At 37.2% G+C, this 21,406-nt stretch overlaps 1 long non-coding RNA gene across 1 annotated transcript in view; it reads right to left on the bottom strand.

Annotated features, from left to right (window-relative positions):
- LOC118003047 overlaps positions 1 to 21,406 on the bottom strand; it is a 452,014-nt gene that overhangs the window by 170,994 nt on the left and 259,614 nt on the right. Inside the window, exons 2-3 of the long non-coding RNA XR_004677248.1 lie at positions 5,796 to 5,845; positions 1,403 to 1,457 (exon numbers count right to left, since the gene is read on the bottom strand). This is a non-coding gene — a long non-coding RNA (uncharacterized LOC118003047). The remainder of the gene's footprint in view (positions 1 to 1,402; positions 1,458 to 5,795; positions 5,846 to 21,406) is intronic.

Raw genomic sequence — 21,406 nt, forward strand, 5'->3', positions numbered from 1 at the left:
GACAAGTATTTCATGAGAAATATTTATAAAATACTTCAGATTCATTAATAAAACACTTTAGAACAAAATAAATATTTTGTGTCATGGCAATGTCAGCAGGAATAGATCCAGTAATTATATAAGGCTTTTGTGCCCTGTCCTGAAAACACATCATTCTAAAAGAGGACATGAAAATGCATGAATGCATAACATAAAATATCTACTGCTAAGGCAAAAAAAAAAAAAAAAGAGCACTTGTAGTTCTTCAGCTCCCAACATGAGCCAATGTTTGAGAGAAGAAATGTGTTTGCTTTATACAATACTATTCACAACCAAATTATCCCAAAGTGCTTTACAAAGTAATTAGTTGGAGACTAGTATGAGAGTATGTAGGCAAACATAGGAGCCATTAAGACACTCAGCAATAGCTCACACACTGCTTTGGACATTAGAACCTGTTTTATTGAGAGTGGAGATGTTAGTTCAATTACAGAGTAATTTAATAGAATAATTGGAATTCCTCTGGGTCTAGTAAGTTTTACAGATCATCAAAAATGATAAGCTAACTCCATATATTTTTTTTAATTTCTAAAAATATCCAAGTGTGAATTAAAACATATATTTTCCCTCAGGTAATTTATTTACAAGAAATTATTGCTATGAGGTTAAATTATAACAGAAAAACACTATGTAATTCTCTCCAAAAGATCCTTAAAAGATTTGCTAAGAACATATTATTTCACAAATTCTTTTCTTTACCTTCCCGATTGACAAACACTTCACTTGTTTTCCCCTGAGCTTTGTTGATGCAAGGATTCAATCAGAAATCCTTTTCTCTCTTCTCAATATATTTAATCCTTACCCTTCCTATAAGTCACAGGTCATTTTTTTAATTTTTTTAAGTCATAGTTTAGATGTAACTTCTTTAATGAAAAATCTCTCAATGGAAACATCCACCTTCCTGGTTTTATATCACATGTTTCTTATATCTCTCACTGGATCTTGGCTCAAGTTATTTTGGGTTAGCAATTACAGTTTGAGAATAAGACCCATGAGGACAGCAATAATGCCCGCCACCTCATTTATTCCCAACACATGATCAGACACGTGGTTTCCTAAATTCGTGCAGATAGCAGTCTGGAGGATGTACCGTCAGGAGCTTCTCTAAGAAAGCACTGCACCATGATGCAAAAGTTAAACAGCCAAGCTTCTGGCTTCTACTCTTTTACCAGCCTGAAGTTTCTTCCTCATCCACCCATGTCCCAAATTCCTTTGATCCAGGGGCACTCTCTAGACACCATTTCACACATAAACAACCACTTACAGGCAGATATGATGACATAACTGCTGTCTTCATCTTTTCACCATTTTGAGTGGCAGACACAGCCGGCTAGGATTAGCTGAGTGGCTGCCAAGTTCTTACCTTCCTCTGGTCCTCATGTCACAGTATGGACTGCCCTCGGGTGGCCCCTCTTTCTCTACAGAAGCAATGAAAATAAGCAAAAGACAAAATAATAAAAGGAAGAATAATAAGAGAATAAAAAGGGGAGTCGGATTTCTACCTAAAATGCATCATAAAATGTTAAATTCCTTTTGCTCTAAAACCTATCTCTGTTTCCCACATCATCATTGAATGTGCATGGAGGAGGTCCTACTTTGAGTGTTTACTCAATAAAGGCTATAAAATCAATGGTTTCTGTTAAGCAGCACCATGCTTTGTCAGTTTGGATTTTGCGGTCACTTTTTTGTCTTGGGCTTCACTTTGGAAGTCTTTTTGGCCATGAAACGGTTTCTAGTAACAGGTGCAGCCTATTATCAGCGAAACTAGATAAGTGCCATGGCATAGTCTGCACCGCAGAGGCTAGTTTAATTTCTGTGCTTACAGCCTACAGTTCTTTAGCCTGTCTGACTCACTAAGAAAACACGTCCCAGGCCAGAAGACAATCTATCGCATTTCAAGGCTGAAGCCAATTGCCTCAGATGAACTGTTACATTGCAGCCACCAGGGAATATAGAAGCTGCTGCTATTACCAGTTTGGGCTTTGTTGTTTATCAGTGACAGACAACCAACCCAAACAAGTTTATTCAAAAAGGACTTGATTAGCTCACCTACAGAACAGGTCAGCCTTGATCCTGGGGCTCACATTAATGTTACCAGGATCTGATCTCTCTTAAACACTTAGCTCTGTGTTCTTTGTGTTGGCTCCATTCTTTGATAGGAATTCCCCTTATGGTGCCAAAATGGATGCAATGGCTTCAGCTTCATATCCTGTAAATGCAAGTTCTATAGTCCCAGGAGATCTCTGATTATAACTCATTTAGCTTTGACTGTGTCAGGAGATTCCCACCACCCCCCAGCCCCCGAAACAATTACTCTGGCCAAGAGAATGCAGTGCCTAATTTCAGAAGTTGGAAAGGAGTCAAATACCATCAAATAAGCAAGGGCTGAAAGTAGAGGAAGGGTGGTTTACTGAGGGAAGTCAGGGTGCCATTTGGAAGGTAAAGAGGGAACAAAAATAAAGACCAAATTGTAAAGAGCTGCTATGCTATAAACATAAAAAAATTTCTTTTTTGCTTCACTAGGGGTTTAATGCAGTACCAATGACATTCTTTGTGACATAATTTCATGTATTTCACTTTAGGTGGACTTTGGATAAAAATTTGCATAAACATTTAGGTAGAAAATATTGTCCTCACAGACTGATCTACAAATTCACGTATCGATAGAGTAAGTAGATATACTTAGGACATTATGAGCTGTTAATGGCATTTTGCCAGCTCTCTAAGTTCTGGAAGCCTCTTTGTGTGATCAACACCCTCTAGGAGGAGCAGACTAATCTCTCTCAGTTGAGTTAAAGTTTCACGATATTGAAAACTCTTCCATCAAACTATTTTCCCCGACTTTACAATTTATTGAAATTTATTGAGCTATTAGCTGCTACAGATATAATGAACTGCAGAGACAAATTCTCTGCCCTCATGAAGTGTAACTGGTGTGGTGGTATGATCAATCTGCATTCTGAAAAGATCACTCTTATTGAAGCATATGTAGGGAAACTAGTTAGGTAGAAACTACAATAGTGTAGGTGAGAGATGAACCTAAGTTTAATTTGAACAGAAAAACAGGAGATGGAGCAAAGTCATAAGAATAGAAAGAAAATCTGTAAGACTGTTGAATCACAGACCTACCTGTGCCTCTGAAACAAATAATACATTATATGTTAAAAAAAAAAAAAAGAAGAAGAAGATAGCAGGAGGGGAAGAATGAAGGGGGTGGAATCGAAGGGAGAGACGAACCATGAGAGATGATGGACTCTGAAAAACAAACAGAGGGTTCTAGAGGGGAGGTGGGTGGGAGGATGGGTTAGCCTGGTGATGGGTATTGGGGAGGGCACGTTCTGCATGGAGCACTGGGTGTTATACGAAAACAATGGTTCGTGGATCACCACATCAAAAACTAATGATGTAATGTATGGTGATTAACATAAAAATAATAAAAAAGAAAAAAGAATAGAAAGAAAATCTGAATATAAATTGTCGTTAACTTGCCAATGGCTAAGAGGTGAGGCTGCTGTGCAGTGGGACGTTGCTTCCTATGTATCTGACTTAACAAACTGAATGGATGGTCCCATACTCTCTAATAAGAAGTACTGAAAGAGGACCAGGTTTGAGAGATGCCAGATATTTTTACCTCTCTTATGACACTAATAGTATATCTTGCATTTTACTTAGTTCTGGGCCTACCTTATTCTCAATCACAATATTACTGCCTCATTCAGTGAGAGATCAAGTCTTACGAGTTTCATCTTACCCTAAAGCCATCATCATGCCTGGCTCATAGTAGTACCTATTTATTGTGGTCCACCTACTTTTGTGGACTGATTGACTAAATTAATGAATAAGCAAATAAAAAGCCATGTATGGCAGTATCTAAAATATACTACCACATTATATTCCTTTCTATTCACCATTATGTTTTGCAGGATTCCTCTTTAAAGGACAAAATTCTGAAATTTTTAAGTAACTACCTTCAAAATATGATCAGACTTCTAACTGATTATAATAATTTATCCCCCTTTAAGAGGAAGGCTGTGTTTGTGTTTTCCAGTTCTACTGATATAACTGACATATGTCACTGTCCAGTTTAAGATGTGAGGCATAATAGTTTGAATTACATATATTGTAAAATGATTACCACAAGTTTAGTTAGCATCTATCACCTCTTATAGACAGAGGAGGTTTTTAATCAAACAAGAGGAGCAAGGAAATTATACTGGTAAATATAATGAATAGAAAGGCAACCATGTACATCTTTTCTCTTGTACAAAGCTAGGGAAGGCTAGGTCAGAAAAGCCAGTTTGAACACTTACTGTCCTTTCTCTTCCCCACCCCCAACATTAAAAGCTACATTAAGTGGGAAGCACTGAACACGAAGACTAAAAGAGCAGGCAAGGGAAAGGTAAATAAGGACCTAGTCTCCAGGTTAAGGCATTTGGATTTTATCTGGAAGATGGTCATTGGCCTTTGTTCTCTTTGCCTCTGAACTCCCAAAAGTACTTATTTTTAAATGTTCATTTGACTATATAAGTGCTTTATAACTGAGAATCTATTATGCTATCAGATTGTCAATTATTTCTTTCGCTATTTAACTTTTCAAACGTTTGTCACATTTGAGTCATAGCTAAGCCTTTGAGTTGGAGGGCTACCTTGATCTTCTTTGTAGTCTGGTCCCATCCCTTACAACTGTCTTAATTATAGTTAGCAGTTGTTTGATTGGTAGGCTTCCCATTAGTTGTTGTATTAATTTATTAGGTGGTTCTTATTCTTTCAGTGGTAAATGGTTAGCCTTTAGAATGTAAATAAAGAACATATTGACAATGTTCCTTCCACCATTTCAGCTTTACTCTCATGTTCTTCGTGGGTTGGAGTTACTTCCAATCAAAAATGATTTCAACTCAATCATAAATCTCCCATATATCTTCAGAGGGAATGGTTCCTAAAGCACACCCTCAGGGTTATTTTTTAATCTTCTGATCTTGTAATCACTAGAGCTCAAATAGTTCCCAAGTTACTCTATAACCTTTAGACAAGCATTGATTTATTTTCTGAGTTTCATCTTGCCAGACCTCTCATTTTAAAGATTGCTTCAAAAATGAGGTCTATGTTACCTTAACACTGGCTCTCTCCTTGGTACATGCCCTGCTGTTAACTGAATACATGTCAGAAACATTAAAGACATACATAGGGCACTTCCTATGCTAATCATTAAACAAACCTTATGCTTTTCCTCTCAGAATTACCTTGGGTAAAGTAGCACTGTAATCCTGGGCTAAAGGAACTGCAACATTTTCTAATGGAATCTCCAAATGGCCCAGTGTTGCTCAGTCCTGGCTTTGCATTGCATCACTTGGAGAAGAGTTATAAAAATATGCATGGTGTAAGGTGCACCAGAGATACTGTCCTGGAGTAGTGCCTGGACGTTAGTGACACCAACAATCAGCCAGGCTTGGGAAGTATGGTGCACAAGTCAATAAAATTGTTTTTTGTTTGGCTGCTTGGTTTTTTGTTTTTGTTTTGTTTTTTTAAAGATTTTATTTATTTGACAGAGAGAGCACAAGCAGAGGGAGAGAAAGGGTGAAGCAGGCTCCCTGCTGAGCAAGGAGACCGATGTGGGACTCGATCCCAGGACCCTGGGATCATGACCCAGGCTGAAGGCAGCCGCTTAACTGACTGAGCCACCCAGGAGTCCCTTGGTTTGGTTTTTAACAAACAAGAATCTAAAGACCCTAGGTTCAAGTGGGTTTGCTAGTAGTTACCTTGTGAATTTGGGTAAGTCATTTCATCTTTCCAAATCTCAGATTTTTGCCTGTAAAATAAAAAGTTTAGATGATTTGTTTTAATCCTTTATTAGACCAACAAATATTACCTACTAGATTCCAGACACACTAAATCCAGATTGGATACAACCAATATCAAATAGTCACTGACCCTGGTTCATGACTTTTTAAGAAGTAACTATCATAACCAGCAGTGCATTTTCATTTACAATTAAATTCTTACCAAAATAAAATTTTAATTGCACAAAAATTTTATTAACTGCTATTCCAAACACTCTTTCACCTTTCTGCTTATAGTTAATTGGTTAATTAAGTAATTAAATTGTTATATTACTCTGAAGGATTTTTGTAGTCAGAGGTCAGTGTTGGTTTCCCATAAACACCCTATAGTCTCACTGTATTTGGGTAGAACAAAGTGGATCGCAACCAGCTTTAATTTAGTTGCAGAAATGAATAATAAGGCAGAAAACATGGCCCAGGAGATAGGAGCTTAGACAATTTAGTGTATATTTAGAGCAAGACGAGGAACTACATCAGCAGGTCGATTTCTAATCAAGGAAAAGCTGCAAGTATGATTACCCAAATCTTGAAACTCAGGTCATTGGTGCCATAATGGTCCATCCTAGAAGATGATATCCTGTCCAAAACCTGATTATCCAGATCTGGTGGGCCTTCTGCATACACTTTACTTATCATGTCTCTTTATATGCACTCATAAAAGGAACAGAATCATTCACACTCCCATTACCCTACTTTTTGAAAAACTTACTGTCATTTTTATCTTCTAGTTCATCTCTCTTAATCTTCTTTTTATTATGTTAATCACCACACATTACATCATTAGTTTTTGATGTAGTGTTCCATGATTCATTGTTTGTGTATAACACCCAGTGCTCCATTCAATACGTGCCCTCTTTAATACCCATCACCAGGCTAACCTCTCCCCTACCCCCTCCCCTCTAGAACCCTCAGTTTGTTTCTCAGAGTCCACAGTCTCTCATGGTTCATCTGCCCCTCCGATTTCCCCCCCTTCATTTTTCCCTTCCTACTATCTTCTTCTTCATCTCTCTTAATCTTGATAGTATTCCCAGCAACCACTCAACTTCCTCTTAAGTTTTAATGTCTTCCAAAATAGGCAATGTTTTACCTTTCTCCTTCATTTGCCTTTTTCTACTATTTCTCCCAAACAGATAATGTGGACCTTCATGGTTTATTATATAAAACCTTCCAAATGTCCTGATTTATAAATTATAAAGTTGCATATATATACAGATATTTGAACACTATTGCTTTGGATCGGTTGCCCACTATAAGCCTCAGTAACTGCCCTCCACCTTGTCTTATTAGTTAACTCTTTGGATTCGGTTTGGGGTCTGAGTATAATTTGCAGTAAAAGAAAATTAGCAATTTGGGGTGATACTATATGGCATTCATTCTGCAGAGAAGACTGAGTGTATTTTTAGGCACTGCATGTTTATAACCTAATTTTCCCTCATTACTTTACAGAGGTGACCTTGTTCTAATACCTCCGGCACCTGATGTTATAAAAGTGAAATTCTTTTCAAACCTGCTCTGTTAATGTGTTCCTGCTCAGAAACAAATGCAAGATAACATTAACATTCCTGCCACAAAATACCTGCTAATTTGCTTGCAGTGAAGATAGAAAGCTTTTCATTACATATCACAAACTTCATTTATGTAGAATGAGTCACCAGGCTTGCTGAAAAGCCAATGAGCATCTAATCTCTAATGGTGCCTTCAGCTCTAACATCAATCCTCCTAGTTCGACTCATCTTTTATCAGCTATTCAGTCTTTTTTTTTTTTTAATTTCTATCCTGTTACAAAATTGTGTTGTTCATCTGTCAAAACAGCTTTGATTTATGCTTTTTTTATATTACAGCTTCAGAGAAGAAAACACACACACACAGGAATATGCTATTTTCTCATTAAGGTCAGAATAAAATCTATGTGACAGAAAATGAACAACTTGGTTTCAAACAAATGATGACATTACTAAGTTCATAAAAGTTGCATCCTGATCTTAAATTCTGCTTGATATGTGTCCCTCCATGTTGCTTCTTTTGAAAATGATCTGTAGAGGCCTGTGCAAATTTATATGCCATCTCTAAGCATAAGAGAAAAATAAAAAGAAAGAAGCTTTCAATGCCTTGGTTTGTTCTAAACATACTAAGACAATGGATTTTAAATTATGGTTATTCTATTAAAGTCATATCCTAATGGCATATTATCACTGATGAAGTCCTCTCTTAATCTCAGAACTTCCCTAAAGATTAACCCTGGAGAGCTACTTTGTGTCAATCTTGGATCATTTCCTGAGGGGGTAAAAAATTGTGCTTTATGTATCAAACTCTAACTATAGACTTTCATTAAATACATTTAATGGATACTCTTACTTATTAGATATAAAATTCCCCAAGAGTTTTAGGGACTCAGAAAACCTCATTGAGAATGAACTCTTTTGCACTGGGAGAATTAGGGAGCAAGTTAGGTCGAAAGTCAGTAAAGTCAATTAAAGTAAGGCAAAGAATGTGTGTATAGAAGGTTGAAGATATCCCATCACTTTGTTTTAGTGGCCTATTATGCAAACCTTAGAGGGTTTTTTCCTTTTCTTTTCAAAACCAAAGACATTTTATCCTTCCCAACAGGTGAACACAGAGGCATTTCCTTGCTGTAAGAGGCAGAGCCTGAAGTCATTATGCCCAATTTATCGTATCCTAAGGCCCTAATAGGTCTTCATAGCATCCTGATGAAAAACACAAGGTTCAGCGAAGCTCCAGAGAGAAATCTCCCTCGAATGAAGCCTCGTCTTATTTGTCTACAGAAAAAGCATACACTTCTTCAGAGTGTGACTGCTCTGTGATTAAAAATGAGATACAAAATAAAGTGTATGGTAACCAGCTGGCTTCAAGTGACAATAAAGTCACTAACACCAAAGGTCTTGGAATTCTAATCCAGACCTTCTCCACAAGTTTCACACCTCAAATTATGCCTTTTTTAGCTCAGAATTCGTGGATGTGTACACACAGAGATTATATGGAAATAATGCCCTTAATATTAAGGTTTCCTGCTTCTCAACTGTCAGCTCTAGTAAGTGTATTAAAACCATCGCATCCTTAATTTTTCTAAATCTGTGTTCTTCCTTAAGACTCCAAGTTTCCCCAACATTATTTATTTCTTCAACATCACCAAATTATTAGATAGAACAACATAAAACCTGAATCCTTAATTTTCTTGATTACTTATTTACTTACATCGGATATTTTTATGCATAAATGAATACTACTATAGTACATTTGATGCTGACAGAAATAGAATCTATTCTGAAATAATTTATAAGTGGTTTTTGTGTTGAGGATTTTGCTATACCTTTCTTTGTCAAACACGTTCATTTCTTTCTGGGAAATTTTTCAACCCTGGGAAATTTACATTAAAATTACCATAATAATGGTGTGCAACTTCTATCACTATACACTTCCCAATGTGTTAATAAATATGCCTTTCCAGGTCCCTATAACAACACTAAAGAAGGTAAGATATGTGGTCAACCAATACATTGTCAGCACTGGGGTAAATTGGAAGGAATTTTGGTTCATACATAGTTCAAAAGATCTGATTACTAGCTGTAGCTTCAATTATTTTAAACACTGGTTTGGCTAAGTCACATAACCCCTTTGAGCCTCAGTTTCTTCAGTCACTAATTTAACTAATGAAAACAAACTATGAGCTATAGGTTGTCTGGAAATGAATGAAATAGAATCCCTACCTTCAAGTTATGATATAGTGGAGACTCATATATATTTAAGACTACCTATATGATGCTAGATATATAAATTAAGGTTTGTAAGACCAATGTAAGGAAAATTATGTGAGGAATAGCCTTGCCAAATATTGTGTAGATTAAATGAAATAAGAAAAAGGAATTTGAAAACGGTACACATATTATGAAAGTGCAAAGAATTATTGTCAAATGTCATTCTAGTAAACAGTCCCACTGGCCCCCAAAGATGTCCACATCCTAATCCCTGGAACCTGTGAATATGTTACCTACCTTATAAAAGGGGTTGTGCAGGTATGCTTAAATTAAAGAGTATGGGATGGGGAGACTATCCTGGATTATCTAAGTGAACTCGATGTAAGGGTCCTTCATAATAAAAAAGGGAAGCACAAGAGATCAGCATGATGAGATCTGAGAGAGACTCACCCACTAATGCTGGCTTTCCAGGTGAAGAAAGGCAGCTATGAGTCAATGAGTCTGTGGATGGCCTCTAGAAGTTACAAAAGGTAGAGAAACAGACTCTCCTTTAGCCCTCCATGAGGGAATAGAGCCATTACCTTGATTTTAGCCCACTGAGACTTGCGTTGGGCTTCTAAGCTACAGAACTGTAAGATAAGAGATTGGGTTGTTTAAAGTCCTGGAGCTTGTAGTAAACTGTCACAGCAACCATAGGAAGCTAACATACCAGGGATTAAGCTGCTTAATGTCAGACTGAAGATATTCCTAGGAACTCTGCCTCCAAGAATGAAAGGCAGACCAGAGGGGTTAGTACTGTGGGAAGGCATTTCAAGGCTAAGAAACACAAGGGAAAGGTATGTGTTATGAAAAAGACACAGGGTGACTCTTGGCCCAAATGAGAACAGAAAACAGACATGAACCATAAATGATCTATTGTTCACATATTATCAGGCATCTGTTGTATACAGAATTATATGCTAGAAGTTTCAAGGAATATACAAAAGGTAAACTCCATACATGTTCTTAAACTCAGAGTCCAGTTTTTGTTTGTTTTTAATTTTTTTACCAAGGGCCACCTTGCTCCAAAACACATTTCCTGTTCCACTGAAGACAGATCTCACAGAACTCCTTAGCAGGAAGTCTGCTGATGGGAGACACCTGGAGGATCTGTCTCCCACAGAGGCCATGAGTCTCTTCCCAGCACAGATCCACAAGGGAACTAACTAAACTACACTTTTCCTCATTGTGCCATGTGCGCAGCTCAAGAAAACTCTAGCTCCAGGAAGATAGCCTCCTGGGTTGGAGCTTCCCCTGTACAGAGAGGCCTGGAATCCAACAAGCCTAAGGGTAGGAAATGTACAGGGAGGAAAGAGGGCATGACTGGGTGCTCTGGGTCAGTGGCCTGGCTCCCCCTGCTCCTCTCCCTGCTGGGAACATAGGGGTGTCCTGAGAGTTTTGGCCACAGGTGGGCCACACAACTACCTGTGGTTGTCAACCACCTGCGGGTATATATAACTACAACTAATACACACACAGGATAAAAGGGTCCATCCTGCTCCAGAACAGTGTAGCTCATTCCTCTGACCCCTGATTTCATGAGATCACAGAGCCAGATCTCCCAGGATCTTGGACTGGGAAATATGGGTGAGAGACAGGACCTTAGTCTAATAAAAACAAGAGGTCCCCAAATGGTCCAAGGATAACCGTCATTCAAATCCCTTCACCAATGGATCAATGTGAGAAATGCTACCTCAGGGAGATGGTTTGGTGAGCAAAGGCAGGCCCTATTCCACAATGCATGTGGGCCAAATGCTGGGGGCAGGTACCAAGAGTGAAAAGTGCATGTGTGGAAAATGCAAGAGTGAAAAGTGCTCTGTGGCTCTCTATCAGGGTACTGTGCCATCAGGCCTCGGGTCCAGGAATTCTGGGGATGAACAGGGCCCCCAGACATTTCTGGGGGCTTCACAGCAATGCCGAGGTCCACATCCCCCCCACACCCCAAAGCTCAAGTTACCAATTCCCCATACTGGGATTGCGAGGCTTAGGAGTTCCTGCAAGGTCAGGAATGGTCAGGAAGTTCTCTGATAAGAGATACCCTAGGGGACCCGAACCCCACAGGTTCCCTTACTTTCGATAGGCCCAGGGCTGCATGGGCTCTCACGGTCTCACTCGAACCTCCTGCTCTTCTCGGCATCGTTAAGTGCAGAGCAGGTAACCCTTAAATACAGGAAAAGGGACTGATGGGGGGGAGGGGCACTGGCCCGTAGGCACACAAACCTACAAGTCCCGGAATCCCCTGGGCGGGGCACGGGTGAGAAACGAAGCGTGCACAGGCCGGCCTCTCGGAATCCGCAGGCAAGTTTCCGTTGATTAGTCCCAGGACTTCACCCTTGAGGGCTACCGGGGGCCATAGGTAGCGATGTGCGGAGGCAATGAAGGGCGCCCAGCGTGCATCCAGCTCCGAAACACAGTAACCGAGTCCCCGGAGGCCAGATCTCGCAATATCTCGGGGCCGGAATCTCGCGGGAACTCGGAAGTCCTGGAAACTCCGTAACCTTGCCTCGCGGGCAAGTCTCGAGGAGAGGCGCGTGGGAGACCTGACTCCCAGCGGCGCCCTGGGTATCGAATCGGCGCAGGGCCACAAGGGACTAACTCAAGTGACCTTTTCCTTTCCTCGTCACTAGTGCAGTGCCAGGAACACGTAGCACCATGGAGAGGGCCCCCAGAGGCCAGTAAAGACAACAGCAATACAGCATACCAGTGATTAAATGTCGTAAAATTTAAGTGGTATAAATTAGACATAGAACTATGAGTTATAGGACTCTACAGATAAGATTATTTGACAAAGGGAGTAGTGATGTGGGGATGCGAATAGGTTACAAAGCCTAATGGCCAGTAGGAGACCAAGAGGAGGTAAAATAGAGTGAATGGGAAGATTACTACCATTTCCCACTGCAACTAGGGGATTTCAGTGCTTATCTTTTTGTATGTATTGAACGCCCATGAAAGAGTTCCTTTGTATAAAGATTTAAATGAAGCTTTTTTTGAATATTTTGACAACCACTGCAGTAATCAATTGGAAACCGGTGAACAGATTTAAGCTTGGAAATCTCAGGAATGCTTTACCAGGTTTGTAAAAGTATAAAAGATGGAACAGAGACATCAGTTGTAATCGCCCAACTTTAAGGTTAATGGGGGGAGATGTGAAAAAGACAAATCTGATAGATTACAAAAAGGAAAAAAAAAAAGAACAAAAGAAAGGAAGAAAAGAACTAGTACTTCTTGATCACGATTTGGTAAGAGAGGGAGATAGAAGACCCTAAGTCACTGGCTTGAAGGACAAGGTACATACCACTGCTATTATTCCCTAAGTAGCAACACTGGTTAGAATATTAACTAATTTAGTCATCATAACAATTTTAGGAGATGACTTGTATCATTATTCCTGGTTTACTGGTAAGGAAACTGAGGTTGCAAAGGCCAAGTAATTTGCAGAAGGTCACCTGGTTAGCTCTTGACAGGGCCAGCATTCAAATTCAGGCTGTGGGGCTTTGGGGCCATGTTCTCAGCCACTGTGCTGTAGAGGATGGAGTAGTTATTTGAGAAAGAAAGCAATTTTTTTTATATTTATTTATTTATTTTGGGGGAAGGGGAGAGGCAGAAGGAGAGGGAGAGAGAGAATATCAAGCTGACTCCCCACTGAGCATGGAGCCCCATGAGGGGCTCCATCTCATGACCCTGAGATCATGACCTGAGCTGAAATCAAGAGTAAGAGGCTTAACCTACTGAGCCACCCAGGTGCCCCCACAAAGAGCAACTTTTACTTTGAAAATGTGAGATTTGAGGCAAGTAAAACAGAATATCTCTGTGGTACATTTTGCTATCATTACAGTAAGATCTCAGAACATTGCTGCTGTGTAGAGCAAAGTTGACCCTGACAAATGATAAATCTAGATACCACTAAATTATTGTTTGAGTCAATAGGACATCTTGACTTTTTCTGAATGCACTGAGAACCGTAATATTATTTCATTATCACTAAACTACAACAATTCATAAAGGAATTAGAGAGGGAACTACTTCCCTAGAGACAGTCATGCCATATGGCTGTTATAAAAATATAGTTTTAAATAACATCAAATCTAAGCACTGTTATAGAAATCTCTTCATTTCACACTATGTATAATTCCTAAGGGGTCAACGGAACACTAAATAAACCCCTGTAATAACAAGGAAATTATCTGATTATGTATTACTTGGCAATTATTAAAAACAACAACTTTAACAATTGTATTTCACTTTTTTAAATGTAGGTTAAGTCCTCCTTAAGTTTTAGTTACCCAACTATCACTGATAATGAGGAAAATGACAGATATCAGTTCCAATTCAGGTACAGAATTTCTGGCATATAATTAGAGATCTGCAAACTCATGCAGTCAAGAGATGCCTCATTACCCACAGGTAGTTGACAAAATGCTCTACCACCTGCACACTGCCTGTTAAATTTAGATCAAGATTGACAAAATATTTTTTTTCCTGTGGTGCTTGTAACTCAAAAGCCAAAACTTCTAAGACTCCTTTGCCCTAGTTTCACTTTTTATTTATTTATTTATTTTTATTTGAGAAATCAGCCTTCATAGAAGCCTTTAGAACTCTGTGAAACTTTTTTTCTTCTTCTATTCCTTTGCTGTTTGGAATTCCACTTCTGAGTTACAACTATGTGAAAGCTCTAAGATAACCACAAAAACGGAAGTGTGGCATCAAATTGAACCTGACCTTCTGGCAGGCAGAATGGAACAAAATCTCTCCTTTAAACCCCTCCAGTATTTGTTGAATCTTCTAATCCTAAAGAGCTGGCTCTTATTGATTCTTTTTGTGTTATAAAAGAAATATCATATCTGAAGAACTTTTTTATAAGTCTGGAGATTCTCAGCTACTTTGTTGAGAAGAATTCTAATGCTGAATAAAGAGTCAATCATAAGTACCAAAAGAGAGACTCTGACCATTTGGAGAAAAACATGTAGAGGAATCTTTCATTTCCTTTGAATTTCACCTTGAAGCAACTTACGGCTTTTCGACATTTGCTACATTTGGTTGTAGAATCTGAGTATATATCATAAAAAGATTGAGAGAATTCTCAAATACTGAGAATATATTGAGATTAACTCATAGGTAATTGATTTAAACATTGGGATATCTATCTATCTATCTATCTATCTATCTATCTATCTATCTATCATCTATCTATCATCTGCATATATACCTACGTACATGATTGCTTTTCTTACTATATGTTAATTTGTTTTAAATTTAAATTTTCAAACACATGTGTAAGTACACTCAGTATGCATCCAGTCCTTATGTGATTTGCCAACACTTCAGCATTTTCCACACATGTAAACTATGACTTTCTGAGTTTGAAGTCCCAGCTGCCATTCACTCTGGAAGTTAAGGAATTGTTTTGGGAGCTCTAAGGTCACTCAGCTGCATCTGGGTCACTGAGCTCAGATCCAGGCAGAACAGAATGTTGCTCTTCTCCCAGTGGACTTCTTTTTTAGTGCATGCTACTTTTAATATTCACTCTCTCCCTGGGGTCTAACTGGGTTACACTCAAAGTCCAGCTCAGCACAGTGGCCAGATTTCTTATACTCTTGAGGATATTGTGGACTACATTAATGTTTAAAATATGGATAAAGTAATGTGCCACATATAGATCAAGGGAATAACCTCATGGAACTTCACAATTAAAAAAAAAAAAAAAAGCCTTTGTATACATATGCCCTCTAAGTAAGCCATTTAAATAACTAAGTAATTGTTTTCTAGTCTTGCTTATAAGGTGGGCCCATGGCAAGGATCTCAAGAACAGTGCAGTAAGGAATCTGTAATGTAATCACTTAGTGTCTAGTGAAATATTGTTTAATAGAACTCAATTGGAAGATACAACATCTTTATAAATTTTCTTCTAAACACTGGCATTTATACTCAGCCTAGAGATATTTTCAAAATAATTAGTTACACCAAAAAACACAGTTCTAAAATAGCTAAGATCCATAGCAGAAATAGAAAGGTCCTAGTTCTGATTCCAATTCATCAACAACAATACATTTTTAAATCCCCTATTTAAAACTGAAATAATTTGAAAAAAAAAGTATTTTGGGAGGAGCAATTCTAAGGCATTTGTTACAGAAGTGATGGGATGTAAAATGTCATAAACAACAATAAGAATATGAGTTCTTTGGATTGCATTTAACACCCAAAAGTACAACATGTCATGATAATTCTTGGAGAAATATTGAGAAGTCCCAAACCTTAAGTTTCTGTCTTCATGTGAGACCATACCTAAATTGACTTAGAACAGAGAAATTCTGTTCTCTTACAAGAGAATTATGTGACCCCTTTTAAGAACTGTAAGAAGTAAGAACAAAAACCCATTTAGTTCTTTCATACAGAGGAAATTTAACATAACTGATTGAACAAGTGATAAAGTTGAGAACCAAACTGAGTGCCCTGAAGCGCAACAAATACTAGAAACAGCTGGAAGACACCAATTATTCCTAGGACAAAAGGACGGTGAGAGGAAATGGTGTAAGAAGAGCAAGAAGGTAGGGTTGTCCGGTGCTAGGCAGACAAGCAGGAACCATGGAACACTGGCTTTCTACCAGGAGCAGGAGTCAACATGGATACATAGTCACTTCCGGGAAAGCTACCGTAGGCAGGGAAGGGGGTGGAGGGGAAGTACCCTGACTTACTCTCTTCTCACTCACCAACACCTGCAATTTGCTGAATATAAACAGACATCAATAGACAGGAAAATCTGCAATACAGAGTAAAGCAAGAGAATGTGAGAAATACAGGAGCAACCAAACAGGCAATTAACTAGTACAGGAATTATAAGAAATGAAAATGCAAAGAATCCATAAATATCAGCTCATCCAACCTCTTACTTGTTCCAAAGCATTCACAGCCAGGAATGGTTCTGAAAAATGTCTGTGCTTATGACAAAACAAAATCCTTTATTTGTAGTCTGATCACGTTTACCAATGTTCACTGGTTTGGTCATCATCCTTTTTACAGTATCTCTCCAGTTGTAAAGTCCATTTGGCTATCTTAATTATTATTTTATTTGATTGGCTATAGGAACTAAGTACTTCTCAAGTTCATTTATGAGTAGTTATCTTCAAGAATGAACAAAAAGACTGATATTGAGATGCCATGGCAGAAAGCTAGAGGACTTACAGTTTCAATCTCCTTTAAGTATTTTCTGTAGGCTTTAATATTTCTCCATAGTGTGTAAGAGTAAAGAATATTTAGTTAAACAAAGCTGTTCTCATACAGTAAGCTTCAAGTCACAAAACCCAGTCCATATTCATTCTGCTTAGAACACCACCTTCCATTTTGCAAAAATATTTCCAGGATTCCAACTATTTATCTCTGAAATCATGTTGAAAGAATTATCTCCTTTCCTGAGAGGTAATATCAGATCTTACTCATATAAAAATACCATTGACTTTCAGTCACTTTACTGTTCTAAATTCTAATTCTCTATGTCTACCTCATTAAGAATATAATGTGATGGGTTTTTTTCTGCTTTGAATTATGGTCTTAAGCCAGTTTTTAGAACTGATAATGTGGTTGTTTTCATCCCAGCCAAATCCAATTAATTTTCAAGTAAAATTTGAAGGCATATTATATCAAAGCTTTTACTCCAGTTGAAAACAAAATTCAGGAATGGAAAACAGCTGTGTGCCTTTCTCCACTATTTCTATAATTCCCCCCAAGCTTTTGTTGTTTGTTCTTACGCTAGCATGGTTTCTACAGAATTTAGTGTTTGTTTTGGGGTGAGGGGGTTATGGGTGGGTGTTTTCTGTGTTAGGGTTCTCCAAATAGAATCAATAGGATATGTGCATGTGTGTATATAAATGTGTATGTGTTTAAGGAATTGACCTATGCAATTTTGGAAGCTGGCAGGTTTGAAATGTGCAGGGCAGTGTGGCCGGCTGGAAATTCTGGTAAGAGTTGATGTTTCAGTCCCATGTCCTGAGTGATCTTGAGGCAGAACTCCTTCCTTCAGTAGACCTCAGCTTTTTCTCTTAAGGCCTTCAACTGACTGCATAAAGCCCACCCACATAATGGATGCTAATCTACTTTATTCAAAGTCTATTAATTTAAGTTTTCATCATGTCTAAATAATGACTTCACAACAACATGTAGACTGGCCTTTGACTAAACAACTGGGCACCAGAGCCTAGTCAAGCTGACACATAACTACCCCATTTTTGTTTGTTACAATCCCTCCTTTGCCATTTCAAATGACCAGAAACCTATTTCACTCGGATTGTGTTGCATCATTATCTATTATTAAAAATATAGTGCCATAAAATATTTGGAGAAATGTGAATTCTGAGTATGACTCCATTTCTAAAATATAATTTAAGAATATGAAGTATTATTATTATTAATTTTTATTTTAAGAAAATGCATCAAAATGAAAAACGACTTGCAATATTTTCTAAGCAGAAAATCTGATAAAACTCCTGTAGGAGAGGTAAAGTAACTTATATTTATTATAAAATGCCCTCAAAAGCTAATTTAAATTTGTAAAAAGAAATTCCTGATGCTGAACATTTATTCTATAATCTTCACATTATCTTAATTTTTCATACATTTTCATTAAATTTCAGTGGCGATATATGAAATTTCTATTTTGAATGTGTAGTTAATTTTTTTTTTACAAAACTCACAGATTTTAGTAAGCTCAAAGCCAATGTTTATAGTTTAATTATTATTATTTTGAACCCTGGTAAGAGTTACTTCAGTGAATGTTTCCCTAGTACTTTAGGCAGGATTATATTTAGAAAATTTTTTTTCTTTTTTATGTAACTACTGCTTTATCACTTTTTTACATTCTACTAATAAAAGAGCATAGGCTTAATAAAATTAATGTTCCTAAGGAAACTAATTTCTTAGTTACTTTATAGTTTTTGTTAATTAAAAAACAAAAAGGAAAATATACTTTTTGTAAATTAAATGCCATTTCTCATATTTTAATGATCCACCTGAGACTGGAAATGAAATAGTTCTCTTTTGTTTAAAGAGAAAAAAGTAACCAAGAAAATAGCTCTTTTTTAATTCTTTTGTCCAATGTTGGTTTAAATTTTCTTCCTGATATCTTTCATATTCTTCTTTCAAAATTCAACTGCCCCAGAGTTTAAGAATTTAGAGGTTCTTAATTTCTTTCAGTCTCCTAATAGTAGGATGGATGGTCTACAAATTCAAACTCCATTGGAAAATATTTGTTCTTAACTTTTATTTTTTTATTAAAGAACTTAACCAATATTTAGATTATTAAATCACACACTACTTTTTAAATAATAGTAAGTGTGAAAGTTTGAACTAAACAGTCATGGATTTTCTTTCACAAAGTCATACGCTAACCTTATGTATAAAAATATGGATTATTAATAGTTCCTTTTCTGAAGATAATGTTTTCTCTATATAAAGATTTTTCAAAAACATAGCTTCATTAATCTTCTCTGTGTCTCCAAAGGTAATTGTGTATGCATGATTTCCATTTTACAGATTATAAACTAACCTGAGGAAACTGTCATGGGATTCATTTTGTTTCTCATGCCAAGCTTTGACCCACAAAGATTTCAAATTTATTATAGGCATAAACTTTATTTTACTCTTCTATTATATTCCCCAAAGTCCAAAGAGAATGCAGTCTTGTGTAACTAAAGGAAAAAAAAAAAAGTTTTAAAGTCAGAAAGCCAGGCTTTGAGACCTAGCTTTCCCATTTGGGCAAATTATTTAACCTCTCCAAGTTTACATCTGTGAAACACCTGCTCTCTATAACAGTGTTGTTTGTGAGGCGGAAATGAAAGAAATCTGTAAATGTGCTTTGTAAATTGTAGCTCCTATATAAATGTTAGTTGTTACGTTATACTTATAACCCCACTTGCCACTTTCTTTGAAGCAAATATTTAATCTTATCAATGTTGGCATTCTTCAAGCCATAGTATATCAGATATGTTTACTAATCATTTACTGAATACATTAAAGAATGAATGCTATTGAATATTTACTGTGTATCAGGCCCTGTTCTAGATTCTGGTGTTGAGAGGCTGCATTTTTAAATGTTATCAGGCAGGCCTGGAGATCCTAAATGCTTGAAGGAAGTAAAGGTGCAAGCTTGTGGCTAACTGGGGGAAAACCATCTAGACAAAGGATATAGCAAGTGCCAAGAATGTTCGAGACACAGATAGAGGACAACTGTGCCTCTGCAGTGTAAACAGAGAGAGGGTAGTAGGACATGAGATCTGAGATAGTAGGGACAGGGGTACATCAAGAAAGACATTGTGGATTCTTATGACTACTGGTTTTTACTCTGAACAATTTGGCAAGCTTGGAGTGCTTTATACAGGTGACACGCATCACTGTGTAGCTCCTATAATGAGACTAGAATGCAGAAGAACAAGAGCAGAAGGGACAAGACCAGCTGAAGGAGTCAGTGCAGCAGCCCAGGCAAAATATAAGTATGATGGTGATTCAACTAAAGTACTAGTAGAGCAGGTGGCAATAAGAAGGCAGATTATATAGATACATTTTGAATGTAGAGCTGATAAAAATCTGTGAATGGTATTATGGTAAAACTATGTACAAATTTTGGAAAGACATCTTCATAAGATTGAGTCATCTCTTCAATTATTTAGATCTTCTTTACTTCCCCTAATTAGCTTTGTAGTTTCCAGTGTAGAATTCCAGAACTGATTTTCCCACATTTTTCCCTAGACACATAAAGATTTTTATTGATATTTTAAGTTCATCTTTATTTTTTCTCCACCATATATAATTTATATATGTATCTATACATATAATCTTTATGTACATAGATAAATATACATAATCTTCTCAAGTCTGTAAGAACTTAATGAATGAATAATACTAGACCTGAAACTAATGTAACATTGTAGGTCAACTATACTCCAAAAAAAAAAAAAAAAGACATGATGTAAAACAACGAGATAAAGTGGAATTTGAAAATACTTTATTACAACCAAAGAAGGAAAGGAAAGAGCCATACAGAAATAAAGAACTGAGGCATCTGTGTGATTCAGTGGGTTGGGCATCTGACTCGATTTCAGCTAGGGTCATGATCTCAGGGTTGTGAGATCTAGCCCTGTGTCAGGCTCCCCATTCAGCCTGGAGTCTGCTTAAGATTCTCTCCCTCTGCCCCTCCCCCGCCGCCGCTACCACTCTCTCGTGTGCTCTCTCTCTCTAAAAAAAATAAAAAATACAAAATGAATAGGATAAAAGCTTTAGACATAAATATATAAATACAAATATAATAATATGTATATATAAGCATGCATATGTGTACACACACAGGTACACACATTGTAACATTTTATACACACAAACATATATATACATATTATAAGATTTTCCATTTATATATGTCTATATGTATTAAATGTCAAAAATATGCTGTATATACTTCATTCTCTGTTTTATATTTTTTCTTTCTTACCTAGAGTAGTCAAATATTTTTGATTATGAAATGTTTTTCCTTTATCAACTATTTCCAAACTATGTGTTTTTCTTTTAATGATTACCCTATATATTTTATGCATCCTTGATTTATTACAGTGCAGTACTATTTTTTTAGACAGGGAAAGGGGCAGAGGGAGAGAGAATCTTTTTTTTTTTTTTTTTTTTAAGATTTTATTTATTTATTTGACAGAGAGAGACACAGCGAGAGAGGGAACACAAGCAGGGGAAGTGGGAGAGGGAGAAGCAGGCTTCCCACGGAGCAGGGAGCCCGATGCGGGGCTC

Source organism: Mirounga leonina, unplaced genomic scaffold (genome assembly GCF_011800145.1).
Source record: "Mirounga leonina isolate KUSES-001 unplaced genomic scaffold, KU_Mleo_1.0 Mir_91, whole genome shotgun sequence".
NCBI lineage: Eukaryota > Metazoa > Chordata > Mammalia > Carnivora > Phocidae > Mirounga > Mirounga leonina.